Source organism: Lampetra fluviatilis, unplaced genomic scaffold (genome assembly GCF_964198595.1).
Source record: "Lampetra fluviatilis unplaced genomic scaffold, kcLamFluv1.1 SCAFFOLD_1461, whole genome shotgun sequence".
NCBI lineage: Eukaryota > Metazoa > Chordata > Hyperoartia > Petromyzontiformes > Petromyzontidae > Lampetra > Lampetra fluviatilis.
In genome coordinates, this window is record NW_027621343.1 from 883 (window position 1) to 15,080 (window position 14,198).

The following is a 14,198-nucleotide window of genomic DNA, read 5'->3' on the forward strand; positions in this document are numbered from 1 at the left end:
CTCACTCACCCACTCACTCACCCACACGCCCACCCGCACGCTCACCCACTCACCCACCCACTCACTCACCCACTCACTCACCCACCCACTCACCCACTCACTCACCCACTCACTCACCCACCCGCTCACCCACTCACTCACCCACTCGCTCACCCGCACGCTCACCCACACACCCACCCGCACGCTCACCCACTCACCCACTCACTCACCCACCCACCCACCCACTCACTCACCCACCCACTCACCCACCCACTCACTCACCCACTCACTCATCCACTCACTCACCCGCCCACTCACCCGCTCACCCACACACTCACCCACACGCTCACCCCCCTCCCTCCTTGCGTTCCCAGATCCGGCAGCGAGGCACTGTGCGTGGGACAACCGCCGCTGCTGATGAGTGAGGGGGGGGGGCTGCCAGGGCCCCCACCCCCTCACCCCCCCCCTCGCCCCCACCCCCCTCACCCCCCCTAATCCCCACCCCCCTCACCCCCACCCCCTCACCCCCACCCCCTCACCCCCCCCTCGCCCCCCCTCGCCCCCACCCTCGCCCCCCCCTTCACCCCCACCCTCACCCCCCCTCGCCCCCACCCCCCTCACCCCCCCTCGCCCCCACCCCCTCACCTCCCTCCTCTGAACCCTGCAAAGATTTCGATTTTGGATCCATTTCTAATAAAAACTCCTTCCTCATTGAGTCGACCACCCTCACCACCACCCTCACCACCATCACCACCCTCATCACCCTCACCACCCCCCCTCACCACCCTCACCACCATCACCACCTTCACCACCACCCTCACCACCCTCACCACCCCCACAGGCCTCACCATCTTCACCACGCTCACACAGACAAAGCTCCCCCAGGTAGCCTCTAGCAGTGCTGTAGGGGCAAGTGCTGTGGCCGCCTTTGTCTCCCCCAGTGCTAGCGATGTGTTTACCACTGCACAACCACACACTACACACACTACACACACTACACACACACACTACACACACTACATACACACACTACACACACACCATACACACACTACACACTACACTACACACACACACTACACACACACACTACACACACACACTACACACACTACACACACTACACACACACTACACCACACACACTACACACACACCATACACACACTACACACTACACACACACTACACTACACACACTACACACACTACACACACTACACACACACACTACACACACTACACACACACACTACACACACACACTACACACACTACACACACTACACACACACTACACACACTACACCACACACACTACACACACACCATACACACACTACACACTACACACACACTACACACACACACACTACACACACACACTACACTACACACACTACACACACACACTACACTACACACACACACTACACACACACCATACACACACTACACACTACACACACACTACACTACACACACTACACACACACACCACACTACACACACACACTACACTACACACACTACACACACTACACACACACTACCACACACACACTACACTACACACACACTACACACACACACTACACTACACACACTACACACACTACACACACACACACTACACTACACACACTACACACACTACACACACACTACACACACACTACACTACACACACACTACACACACACACTACACTACACACACTACACACACTACACTACACACACTACACACCACACACTGCATACACACACTACACTACACACACTACACTACACACACTACACTACACACACTACACTACACACACTACACTACACACACTACACTACACACACTACACTACACACACACCACACTACACACACACACTACACACACACACTACACACACACTACACACACTACACTACACACTACACACCACGCACACTACACTACACACTACACACACTACACACTGCATACACTACACACACTACACACACTACACTACACACACACTACAACACACACACACCACACTACACACTACCCACACACCACACTACACACACTGCATACACACACTACACACACTACTACACACACACTACACTACACACACCACGCACACTACAACACACACACACACTACACACACTACAACACACACACTACACACACTACTACACCACACACACCACACGCCATACACACTACACACACTCCACACACACTCCACACACCACACTACACACCACACACACACTACACACACCACACACTCACTACACACACTACACTCACTACACACACAACACACACACCACACACAACACACATACACACTCCAAACACTACACCACACACTACACTACACAGGATGGGTGAGGAGGGGTAGGTGAGTGTGTGTGTGTAATGTTAAATAGAAGTAATAAATATCGCTAAATATTGGGAACTAAACCAGCAGCACTGTCTCCTGTATGGGACAGACATCACAGAGACACAAGAGACACTAAACTCACGACTGTTTATACTCAATCATGGTGATGACAATGATGACGATGATGATGATGATACTTTAGCGAATAAGATTTCTCGAAATGCCTTTTTTGACACAGATATATAGATTTTAAGATTGATAATGACGACGATAATGATGTTGATGGGGATGATGGTGGTGGTGATGGGTGATGATGGTGGTGATGGTGGTGATGATGATGGTGGTGGTGGTGGTGATGATGATGATGATGATTGTGGTGGTGGTGATGATTGTGGTGGTGGTGATGCTGATGGTGATGATGATGATGGTGGTGGTGGTGATGATGATGATTGTGGTGGTGGTGGTGGTGATGATGGTGGTGGTGATGATTGTGGTGGTGATGGTGATGATGATGGTGGTGGTGGTGATGATGATTGTGGTGGTGGTGATGATGGTGGTGGTGATGATTGTGGTGGTGATGGTGATGATGATGGTGGTGGTAGTGGTGGTGATGATGATGATGATTGTGGTGGTGGTGATGATGGTGGTGGTGATGATGATGATAATGGTGATGATAAATGGTGATGGTGATTATAATACTGATGGGTGATGATGATGGTGATAATGGTGGTGATGAGTGATGGTGATGATGATGATGGTGGTGATGGTGGTGATGATGATGGTGGTGGTGATGGATGATGATGGTGGTGATGATGATGATGATCAAAATTGGTGATGATGGTGGTGATGATGGGTGGTGATGGTGATGATGGGTGATGGTGGTGATGATGATGATAATGATGGTGGTGATGATGATGATGGTGGTGGTGATGATGATGATGGTGGTGGTGATGGATGATGATGGTGGTGGTGATGATGATCAAAATTGGTGATGATGGTGGTGATAATGGGTGATGGTGATGGTGGTGATATAATTGGTGATGGTGATTATAACAATAATGGATGATGATGGTGGTAGTGATGATGGTGGTGGTGGTGGTGATGATGATAATGATGGTGGTGATGATATAATTGGTGATGGTGATTATAACAATAATGGATGATGATGGTGGTGGTGGTGATGGTGGTAGTGATGGTGATGATAATGATGGTGGTGATGATATAATTGGTGATGGTGATTATAACAATAATGGGTGATGATGGTGGTAGTGATGATGATGGTGGTGGTGGTGATGATGGTGGTGGTGGTGATGATGATGATGGTGGTGGTGGTGATAATTGGTGATGGTGATTATAACAATGATGGGTGATGATGATGATGCTAAAGTTTAAAACGGGGAGGGAGTGTTGCCTTGTTGTGTCGTTACGTCAGAAACTTACAAAAAAAGAATAAAAACAAGTCTCTCCGTCTCTGACAGAGTTCGAAATTCTCGGTTTCATCTCCCTGGTGGTGCACAACGCGTACAGTACAATCACTGAGGCTCACAGAGCCAGACTGAGGCTCCCACAGGGTTCAGTGTTAATCACTGAGGCTCACAGAGCCAGACTGAGCCTCCCACAGGGTTCAGTGTTAATCACTGAGGCTCCCACAGGGTTCAGTGTTAATCACTGAGGCTCACAGAGCCAGACTGAGGCTCCCACAGGGTTCAGTGTTAATCACTGAGGCTCACAGAGCCAGACTGAGGCTCCCACAGGGTTCAGTGTTAATCACTGAGGCTCACAGAGCCAGACTGAGGCTCCCACAGGGTTCAGTGTTAATCACTGAGGCTCCCACAGGGTTCAGTGTTAATCACTGAGGCTCACAGAGCCAGACTGAGGCTCCCACAGGGTTCAGTGTTAATCACTGAGGCTCCCACAGGGTTCAGTGTTAATCACTGAGGCTCACAGAGCCAGACTGAGGCTCCCACAGGGTTCGTGTTAATCACCGAGGCTCCCACAGGGTTCAGTGTTAATCACTGAGGCTCACAGAGCCAGACTGAGGCTCCCACAGGGTTCAGTGTTAATCACTGAGGCTCACAGAGCCAGACTGAGGCTCCCACATGGTTCAGTGTTAATCACTGAGGCTCACAGAGCCAGACTGAGGCTCCCACAGGGTTCAGTGTTAATCACTGAGGCTCACAGAGCCAGACTGAGGCTCCCACAGGGTTCAGTGTTAATCACTGAGGCTCACAGAGCCAGACTGAGGCTCCCACAGGGTTCAGTGTTAATCACTGAGGCTCCCACAGGGTTCAGTGTTAATCACTGAGGCTCACAGAGCCAGACTAAGGCTCCCACAGGGTTCAGTGTTAATCACTGAGGCTCACAGAGCCAGATTAAGGCTCCCACAGGGTTCAGTGTTAATCACTGAGGCTCACAGAGCCAGACTGAGGCTCCCACAGGGTTCAGTGTTAATCACTGAGGCTCACAGAGCCAGACTAAGGCTCCCACAGGGTTCAGTGTTAATCACTGAGGCTCACAGAGCCAGACTGAGGCACCCACAGGGTTCAGTGTTAATCACTGAGGCTCACAGAGCCAGACTAAGGCTCCCACAGGGTTCAGTGTTAATCACTGAGGCTCACAGAGCCAGACTGAGGCTCCCACAGGGTTCAGTGTTAATCACTGAGGCTCACAGAGCCAGACTAAGGCTCCCATAGGGTTCAGTGTTAATCACTGAGGCTCACAGAGCCAGACTGAGGCTCCCATAGGGTTCAGTGTTAATCACTGAGGCTCACAGAGCCAGACTGAGGCTCCCACAGGGTTCAGTGTTAATCACTGAGGCTCACAGAGCCAGACTGAGGCTCCCACAGGGTTCAGTGTTAATCACTGAGACTCACAGAGCCAGACTGAGGCTCCCACAGGGTTCAGTGTTAATCACTGAAACTCACAGAGCCAGACTAAGGCTCCCACAGGGTTCAGTGTTAATCACTGAGGCTCACAGAGCCAGAATGAGGCTCCCACAGGGTTCAGTGTTAATCACTGAGGCTCACAGAGCCAGACTAAGGCTCCCACAGGGTTCAGTGTTAATCACTGAGGCTCACAGAGCCAGACTAAGGCTCCCACAGGGTTCAGTGTTAATCACTGAGGCTCACAGAGCCAGACTGAGGCTCCCACAGGGTTCAGTGTTAATCACTGAGGCTCACAGAGCCAGACTAAGGCTCCCACAGGGTTCAGTGTTAATCACTGAGGCTCACAGAGCCAGACTAAGGCTCCCACAGGGTTCAGTGTTAATCACTGAGGCTCACAGAGCCAGACTGAGGCTCCCACAGGGTTCAGTGTTAATCACTGAGGCTCACAGAGCCAGACTAAGGCTCCCACAGGGTTCAGTGTTAATCACTGAGGCTCACAGAGCCAGACTGAGGCTCCCACAGGGTTCAGTGTTAATCACTGAGGCTCACAGAGCCAGACTGAGGCTCCCACAGGGTTCAGTGTTAATCACTGAGGCTCACAGAGCCAGACTGAGGCTCCCATAGGGTTCAGTGTTAATCACTGAGGCTCACAGAGCCAGACTGAGGCTCCCACAGGGTTCAGTGTTAATCACTGAGGCTCACAGAGCCAGACTGAGGCTCCCACAGGGTTCAGTGTTAATCACTGAGACTCACAGAGCCAGACTGAGGCTCCCACAGGGTTCAGTGTTAATCACTGAAACTCACAGAGCCAGACTAAGGCTCCCACAGGGTTCAGTGTTAATCACTGAGGCTCACAGAGCCAGAATGAGGCTCCCACAGGGTTCAGTGTTAATCACTGAGGCTCACAGAGCCAGACTAAGGCTCCCACAGGGTTCAGTGTTAATCACTGAGGCTCACAGAGCCAGACTAAGGCTCCCACAGGGTTCAGTGTTAATCACTGAGGCTCACAGAGCCAGACTGAGGCTCCCACAGGGTTCAGTGTTAATCACTGAGGCTCACAGAGCCAGACTAAGGCTCCCACAGGGTTCAGTGTTAATCACTGAGGCTCACAGAGCCAGACTAAGGCTCCCACAGGGTTCAGTGTTAATCACTGAGGCTCACAGAGCCAGACTGAGGCTCCCACAGGGTTCAGTGTTAATCACTGAGGCTCACAGAGCCAGACTAAGGCTCCCACAGGGTTCAGTGTTAATCACTGAGGCTCACAGAGCCAGACTGAGGCTCCCACAGGGTTCAGTGTTAATCACTGAGGCTCACAGAGCCAGACTGAGGCTCCCACAGGGTTCAGTGTTAATCACTGAGGCTCACAGAGTCAGGCTACCTCTTCCGGAAGACGTCTTCCGTCTGTTTTTTTCTCAGTCGTTCTACCGCTTCCGGAAGACGTCCGTTAAACCGGATGTGAGCGGCGCTGACGTCACAGAATCGCCCCGCCCTTCAACCAATGGGCGCGCGAGCTGCGGCCCCCTCCCCCCAGGCGGACTTCCGGTGCGAGTCTCGGCGGGGTCACCCCTCCCCTCTACGTCATAACCACGCCCTCCTCCCATCTAGGCCCCTCCCCCCTACGGCATAACCACGCCCTCCACCCACCCGGCCCCTCCCCCAACGTCATAACCACGCCCTCCACCCATCAGGCCCCCTCCCCATACGTCATAACCACGCCTTCCATCCACCAGGCCCCTCCCCCCTACGTCATAACCACGCCCTCCATCCACCAGGCCCCTCTCCCCCAACGAAATAACCACGCCCTCCACCCATCAGGCCCCTCCCCTCTACGGCATAACCACGCCCTCTACCCGCCGGGCCCCTCCCCCCTACGTCATAACCACGCCCTCTACCCACAAGCCCCTCCCCCTAATTCATAACGACGCCCTCTACCCCACCATGCCCCTCCCCCTCGACGTTATAACCACGCCCACTACCCACTTGGCCCCTCCCCTCTACGTCATAACCACGCCCTCTACCCGACCACGTGGTGCGGTCAGAAGCGCAGCCCCTGCAGGTGCCACGAGACGTCTCCTGCTACTGCGACTCCATCTGTCGTGCGGCTCTCGCTCACTCGCTCTGTTGTGGTGGTGGTTGTTGTTGTTGTGGTGGTTGTTGTTGTAGTAGTTGTTGTGGTGGTGGTGGTTGTGGTGTGTCTGTGGGCTGTTGTAGTGTAGTGGTGCTGTAGTGGTGGTGGTTGTTGTGGTGGTTGTTGTGGTGGTGGTGTGTCTGTGGGCTGTTGTAGTGTAGTGGTGCTGTAGTGGTGGTGGTGGTTGTTGTTGTGGTGGTTGTTGTTGTGGTTGTTGTTGTGGTGGTTGTTGTGGTGGTGGTGTGTCTGTGGGCTGTTGTAGTGTAGTGGTGCTGTAGTGGTGGTGGTGGTTGTTGTTGTGGTTGTTGTTGTGGTTGTTGTTGTTGTGGTTGTTGTTGTGGTGGTTATTGTGGTGGTGGTGTGTCTGTGGGCTGTTGTAGTGTAGTGGTGCTGTAGTGGTGGTGGTTGTTGTGGTGGTTGTTGTGGTGGTGGTTGTGGTGGTGGTTGTGGTGGTTGTTGTGGTGGTGGTTGTGGTGGTGGTTGTTGTTGTGGTGGTTGTTGTTGTGGTGGTTGTGGTGGTTGTGGTGGTGGTGTGTCTGTGGGCTGTTGTAGTGTAGTGGTGCTGTAGTGGTGGTGGTGGTTGTTGTTGTTGTGGTTGTTGTTGTGGTGGTTGTTGTGGTGGTGGTGTGTCTGTGGGCTGTTGTAGTGTAGTGGTGCTGTAGTGGTGGGGGTTGTTGTGGTGGTTGTTGTGGTGGTTGTGGTTGTGGTGGTTGTTGTGGTGGTGGTTGTGGTGGTGGTTGTTGTTGTGGTGGTGGTTGTTGTTGTGGTGGTTGTGGTGGTTGTGGTGGTGGTGTGTCTGTGGGCTGTTGTAGTGTAGTGGTGCTGTAGTGGTGGTGGTGGTTGTTGTTGTGGTTGTTGTTGTTGTGGTTGTTGTTGTGGTGGTTGTTGTGGTGGTGGTGTGTCTGTGGGCTGTTGTAGTGTAGTGGTACTGTAGTGGTGGTGGTTGTTGTGGTGGTTGTTGTGGTGGTGGTTGTGGTGGTGGTTGTGGTGGTTGTTGTGGTGGTGGTTGTTGTTGTGGTGGTTGTGGTGGTGGTTGTTGTTGTGGTGGTTGTGGTGGTGGTGTGTCTGTGGGCTGTTGTAGTGTAGTGGCGCTGTAGTGGTGGTTATTGTGGTGGTTGTTGTGGTTGTGGTGGTGGTTGTTGTGGTGGTGGTTGTGGTGTGGTGGTTGTTGTGGTGGTAGTTGTTGTGGTGGTTGTGGTGGTGGTTGTTGTGGTGGTGGTTGTGGTGGTGGTTGTTGTGGTGGTTGTGGTGGTGGTTGTTGTGCTGGTTGTGGTGGTTGTTGTTGTGGTGGTGGTTGTGGTGGTTGTTGGTCATCTCGGTCAGTCGACCCGTGGCACCTGCTGGGTCTGCCCCGTGACCTCCTGCCAGCGGGCGTTCGACACTTCACGTGGCAGCCTCAAGGTGCACTTGGCCTGGCACAAGCGTCGTGGTGACGTCACCGCCACTTAGTGGCGAATGGCGGTTGTTGTTGTTGGTGGTCGTTGTGGTGATGGTGGTGGTTGTGGTGGTGGTTGTTGTGGTGGTAGTTGTTGTGGTGGTTGTTGTGGTTGTGGTGGTTGTGGTGTCGCTGTGAGCTGTTGTAGTGTAGTGGTGCTGTAGTGGTGGTTGTTTTGGTGGTGGTGGTTGTTGTGGTTGTTGTGGTGGTTGTTGTGGTTGTTGTGATGTCGCTGTGAGCTGTTGTAGTGGTGGTGGTGGTTGTTGTTGTTGTGGTTGTTGTGGTGGTGGTTGTTGTGGTGGTAGTTGTTGTGGTGGTTGTTGTGGTTGTGGTGGTTGTGGTGTCGCTGTGAGCTGTTGTAGTGTAGTGGTGCTGTAGTGGTGGTTGTTTTGGTGGTGGTGGTTGTTGTGGTGGTTGTTGTGGTTGTTGTGGTGGTTGTTGTGGTTGTTGTGATGTCGCTGTGAGCTGTTGTAGTGGTGGTGGTGGTTGTTGTTGTTGTGGTTGTTGTGGTGGTGGTTGTTGTGGTGGTGGTGTCGCTGTGGGCTGTTGTAGTGTAGTGGTGCTGTAGTGGTGGTGGTTGTGGTAGTGGTTGTTGTGGTGGTTATTGTGGTGGTGGTTGTGGTGGTCGTGGTGGTGTTTGTGGAGGTGGTTGTGGTTGTTGTAGTGGTGGTTGTGGTGGTGGTTGTGGTGGTTGTTGTGGTGGTGGTTGTAGTGTAGTGGTGCTGTAGTGGTGGTGGTGTAGTGGCGTGTGATGTGTAGTAGTATACAGTGTGTAGTAGTTTATAGTAGTGTATAGTGTAGTACTGTATAGTAGTGTAGTGTGTAGTAGTGTAGTGTATAGTGTAGCGTATAGTAGTGTAGTGTGTAGTAGTGTAGTGTGTAGTGTATAGTAGTGTAGTGTATAGTAGTGTATAGTAGTGTAGTGTATAGTAGTGTAGTGTATAGTAGTGTGTAGTGTATAGTAGTGTGTAGTGTATAGTAGTGTAGTGTATAGTGTATAGTAGTGTAGTGTATAGTAGTGTATAGTGTATAGTAGTGTATAGTAGTGTAGTGTATAGTAGTGTGTAGTGTATAGTAGTGTGTAGTGTATAGTAGTGTGTAGTGTATAGTAGTGTATAGTAGTGTAGTGTATAGTGTAGTGTATAGTAGTGTATAGTAGTGTAGTGTATAGTGTATAGTATAGTGTATAGTATAGTGTATAGTAGTGTAGTGTGTAGTGTATAGTAGTGTGTAGTGTATAGTAGTGTAGTGTATAGTGTATAGTAGTGTGTAGTGTATGGTAGTGTAGTGTATAGTAGTGTAGTGTATAGTGTATAGTAGCGTATACGCGACCAGATGCTGGGTGTGGATCTTAGAATGGATGTCTTCCACAGGTGGCGATGTCGTTCGTGGGGATGGTGAGTGCAGTGGTGAGGCGCTGGGGACTTCCAGGTGAGGGTTTTGCTCACCGATTGAAAGGCGCGCGGGGAAGTTGCACCGCACTGCCACCGTCACACTGCTGTAGCTGCTGTCAGCTGTACTCACTCACCAACCCACTCGCTCACCTACCCACTCACTCACCTACCCACTCGCTCACCCGCCCACTCACTCACACACTTACCCACTCACACACTCACTCACCCACTCACTCACTCACCTGCCCACTCACCAACCCACTCGCTCACCCGCCCACTCACTCACACACACACTTACCCACTCACACGCACACTCACCCACTCACACACTCACTCACCCACTCACTCACTCACCTGCCCACTCACCTACCCGCTCACCTACCCACTCGCTCACCTACCCACTCACCCACTCACTCGCTCATCCACTCGCTCGCTCACACACTCCACTCACTCACCCACTCACTCACTCACCCACTCACTCACACACTTACCCACTCACACACTCAAACACTCACCAACCCACTCGCTCACCTGCCCACTCACCAACCCACTCACCTAACCACCCACCAACCCACTCGCTCACCTGCCCACTCACCAACCACTCACCTACCCACCCACCAACCCACTCGCTCACCCGCCCACTCACCCGTTCACTCGCCAACCCACTCACCAACCTACTCACTCACTCACTCACCCACCCGCTCACCTACTCACTCACCTACCCACTCACCCATTCACTCACCAACCTACTCACTCTGTCACTCATCCACTCACTCACTCATCCACCCACTCACCCTGTCACTTACTCACCTACTCATTCATTCATTCATTTACCCATCCACTCACTTATCCATCCACTCACTCAACCACCCACTCAACCCAGCCACTCACTCATGCAGCCACTCACCCACTCATCCAACCACTCGCCCACTCACTCACCCATCCACTCACTCATCCACTCACCCACCGACTCACTCACTCACTCACCCACTCACTCATCCACCCACTCAACCCACCCATTCACTCATCCACTCACCCACTCACTCATCCAGCCACTCACCCACCCATCCACTCACTCACCCAACCACTTAGTCACCCATGCACTCGCCCACTCACTCACTTACTCATCCACCCACTCACCCATCCACTCACTCATCCACTCACCCACACTCATGGTGTGAGTGTGGGTCTCTGTGTGAGTCTATGGGTCTCTGTGTGAGTCTATGGGGTCTCTGTGTGAGACTATGGGTCTCTGTGTGAGTCAATGGGTCTTGATGTGAGTCTATGGGTATATGTGTGAGTTTATGGGTGTATGGGTCTCTGTGTGAGTCTATGGGTCTCTGTGTGACTCTATGGGTGTATGGGTCTCTGTGTGAGTCTATGGGTCTCTGTGTGAGTCTATGGGTCTCTGTGAGTCTATGGGTCTCTGTGAGTCTATGGGTCTCTGTGAGTCTATGGGTCTCTGTGAGTCTATGGGTCTCTGTGTGAGCCAATGGGTCTCTGTGAGTCTATGGGTCTCTGTGAGTCTATGGGTCTCTGTGTGAGTCTATGGGTCTCTGTGAGTCTATGGGTCTCTGTGTGAGTCTGGGTCTCTGTGTGAGTCTATGGGTCTCTGTGTGAGTCTATGGGTCTCTGTGAGTCTATGGGTCTCTGTGTGAGTCTATGGGTCTCTGTGAGTCTATGGGTCTCTGTGTGAGTCTATGGGTCTCTGTGTGAGTCTATGGGTCTCTGTGTGAGTCTGTGGGTCTCTGTGTGAGTCTGTGGGTCTCTGTGTGAGTCTGTGGGTCTCTGTGTGAGTCTGTGGGTCTCTGTGTGAGTCTGTGGGTCTCTGTGTGAGTCGTTGGGTCTCTGTGTGAGTCTATGGGTCTCTGTGTGAGTCTGTGGGTCTCTGTGAGTCTGTGGGTCTCTGTGAGTCTGTGGGTCTCTGTGAGTCTATGGGTCTCTGTGAGTCTGTGGGTCTCTGTGTGACTCTATGGGTCTCTGTGTGAGTTTATGAGTCTATGGGTCTCTGTGTGAGTGAGTCTATGGGTCTCTGTGAGTCAATGGGTCTCTGTGTGAGTTTATGGGTGTATGGGTCTCTGTGTGAGTGAGTCTATGGGTCTCTGTGAGTCTATGGGTCTCTGTGTGAGTCTATGGGTCTCTATGAGTCTATGGGTCTATGTGTGAGTCTATGGGTCTCTGTGTAAGTCTATGGGTCTCTGTGAGTCTGTGGGTCTCTGTGAGTCTGTGGGTCTCTGTGAGTCTATGGGTCTCTGTGAGTCTGTGGGTCTCTGTGTGACTCTATGGGTCTCTGTGTGAGTTTATGAGTCTATGGGTCTCTGTGTGAGTGAGTCTATGCGTCTCTGTGAGTCAATGGGTCTCTGTGTGAGTTTATGGGTGTATGGGTCTCTGTGTGAGTGAGTCTATGGGTCTCTGTGAGTCTATGGGTCTCTGTGTGAGTCTATGGGTCTCTATGAGTCTATGGGTCTATGTGTGAGTCTATGGGTCTCTGTGTGAGTCTGTGGGTCTCTGTGAGTCTGTGGGTCTCTGTGAGTCTGTGGGTCTCTGTGAGTCTATGGGTCTCTGTGAGTCTGTGGGTCTCTGTGTGACTCTATGGGTCTCTGTGTGAGTTTATGAGTCTATGGGTCTCTGTGTGAGTGAGTCTATGGGTCTCTGTGAGTCAATGGGTCTCTGTGTGAGTTTATGGGTGTATGGGTCTCTGTGTGAGTGAGTCTATGGGTCTCTGTGAGTCTATGGGTCTCTGTGTGAGTCTATGGGTCTCTATGAGTCTATGGGTCTATGTGTGAGTCTATGGGTCTCTGTGTAAGTCTATGGGTCTCTGTGAGTCTGCGGGTCTCTCTCTCTTGGGAATGAATCTTGAGACTCATTGCTGCGTCTTGGCAGGGATGCCTGGGCTCACTCACCTCTTCACCCCCGCACCTCATCGCTGCCAACACACCTCCACCTGCAAGGCAAGGGAGCTGAGCGAGCGAGTGGGCGAGTGGTGTGAGCGAGTGGGTGGGTTGGTGAGTAAATGGGTGAGTGAGTGAGTTAGCGAGTGAGTGAGTGGGTGAGTGGTTGAATGAGCGAGCGGGCGAGTGAGTGGGTGAGCGTGCGAGCGGACGAGTGGGTGAGCGTGCGAGCGGGCGAGTGGGTGAGCGGGCGAGTGGGTGAGCGTGCGAGTGGGTGAGCGTGCGAGCGGGCGAGTGGGTGAGCGTGCGAGCGGGCGAGTGGGTGAGCGTGCGAGCGGGCGAGTGGGTGAGCGTGCGAGCGGGCGAGTGGGTGAGCGTGCGAGCGGGCGAGTGGGTGAGCGTGCGAGCGGGCGAGTGGGTGGGTTGGTGAGTGATGGAGTGGGTGAGCGATGGGGTAAGTTGGTGAGTGATAGGGTGAGTTGGTGAGTGATGGAGTGGGTTGGTGAGTGAGCGATGGGTGGGCTGGTGAGCGATGGGTGGGTTGGTGAGTGAGTGAGTGGGTGAGTGAGTGGGTGAGTGAGTGGGTGAGCGAGTGGGTGAGTGATGGGGTGGGTTGGTGAGTGATGGGGTGAGTTGGTGAGTGAGTGATGGGGTGGGTTGGTGAGTGATGGAGTGGATGAGCGAGCGAGTGGGTGAGTGAGCGAGTGAGCAGGTGAGTGGTTGAATGAGCGAGTGGGTGAGTGGGTGGGTGAGTGTGTGAGTGGTTGAATGAGCGAGTGGGTGAGTGAGTGGGTGAGTGGTTGAATGAGCGAGTGGGTGGGTGAGTGAGTGAGTGGGTGGGTGGGTGAGTGAGTGATTGGGTGAGTAAGTGGGTGAGTGAGTGGGTGAGTGAGTGAGTGAGTGATTGGGTGAGTAAGTGGGTGAGTGAGTGGGTGAGTGAGTGGGTGAGTGAGTGGGTAAGTGAGCGTGCGAGTGAGTGAGCGAAGTGAGCGAGTGAGTGAGCGTGCGAGTGAGTGAGCGAGCGAGCGAGTGAGCGTGCGAGTGAGTGAGCGAGTGAGTGAGGGAGTGGGTGAGCGAGTGGGTGAGTGAGTAAGCGAGCGAGTGGG

The 14,198-nt window shown here is 52.7% G+C and overlaps 1 long non-coding RNA gene across 1 annotated transcript; it reads left to right on the forward strand.

Annotated features, from left to right (window-relative positions):
* Positions 1-7,264: 7,264 nt before the first annotated feature.
* Positions 7,265-13,185, forward strand: LOC144955116 (uncharacterized). Its single transcript, XR_013641507.1, has 3 exons — positions 7,265-7,340; positions 10,181-10,238; positions 13,085-13,185. It is a non-coding gene; the product is annotated as an uncharacterized LOC144955116 (long non-coding RNA).
* The last annotated feature ends 1,013 nt before the right edge of the window (positions 13,186-14,198 follow it).